The sequence below is a fragment of the Octopus bimaculoides genome, chromosome 9 (assembly GCF_001194135.2).
Source record: "Octopus bimaculoides isolate UCB-OBI-ISO-001 chromosome 9, ASM119413v2, whole genome shotgun sequence".
NCBI lineage: Eukaryota > Metazoa > Mollusca > Cephalopoda > Octopoda > Octopodidae > Octopus > Octopus bimaculoides.
In genome coordinates, this window is record NC_068989.1 from 14,387,208 (window position 1) to 14,388,563 (window position 1,356).

The following is a 1,356-nucleotide window of genomic DNA, read 5'->3' on the forward strand; positions in this document are numbered from 1 at the left end:
ATCTCTTTTACTCTTTTACTTGTTTCAGTCATTTGACTGTGTCCATGCTGGAGCACCGCCTTCAGTCGAGCAAATCGACCCAAGGACTTATTCTTTGTAAGCCTAGTACTTATTCTATTAGTATCTTTTGCCGAACCGCTAAGTTACAGGGACGTAAACAGACTAGCATCGGTTGTCAAGCGATGTTGGAGGGACAAGCACAGACACACAAACACATACATACACATACAGACGGGCTTCTTTTAGTTTCCATCTACCAAATCCACTCACATGGCTTTGGTCAGCTCGAGGCTATAGTAGAAGACACTTGCCCAAAGTGCCACGCAGTGGGTCTGAACCCAGAACCATGTGGTTGGTAAGCAAGCTACTTACCACACAGCCACTCCTGCGCCTATACACATAGATATTAACTCTTCGAAACGCTTAGTTTTAGTATGGTGGCAGCTGATGAAGGAACTGTTCTCTATATGGCCTGTGTGTTTTCTGTGCTCTATTTATGTTCTGTTTTTCATTTTGTCCATGTTTTTTTGTGACGTCCTGCACCCAGATATGCATCTATATATACATGTAGATGTAAGTATGTACATACATGTACGTATATATGCATATACTCACATATTATTTGTATTATACATAGATATACATACATACATACATATACATATATGTATACACACACACACACACACACAGACACACACACACACACACACACACATACACCGTATATGCATTGATAAGTAATGCACTGTTTTCCCATTGGAAATAATGGACTATTTTGATAAAAACAGACACAAGAAAGTGGGGGCTCTTATACGATCTGAAACCAAACATTTTGGTTGTGACATGGGTTGTGACATGGGTTGTGACATGGGTTGTGACATGGGTTTTTATAGATAACGACGATTATTTAGTATATATTTTTACAGGAGAGTAAGAAGATATATGGTGAGATACATCAAACCGAAGCTGGTTTAATAAGCACTGAGTTAGAGGATTCTTCGTCGGATGGATACCTTTATAGCCATTTGTAGTCAGTGGTTAGAACTTGTGCCGCCTGGAGGTGGGTCGGTGGGGGCGAGCTGAGAGGAAGAATTCTTGAATTTCTTGCTTTTTTTTTTCTCACTAAAAATACAATGTACATCAAACGTACTTGAACAGAAAGGAAAATAAAGAAAAAAGAAAAAAAACGACGTATGGAGAGAAATATGGAGAAGGAAAAATTTTAGACGCCATGTTTACTTAACTTCCGAAGTGAAAAAAGAAAATTAGCTACGTTTCTATAAACATTATCGATTACGCGCTCACTATCGCTGCCTTACTATTTCACCTGTGTGTGTGTGTGTGTGTGTGTGT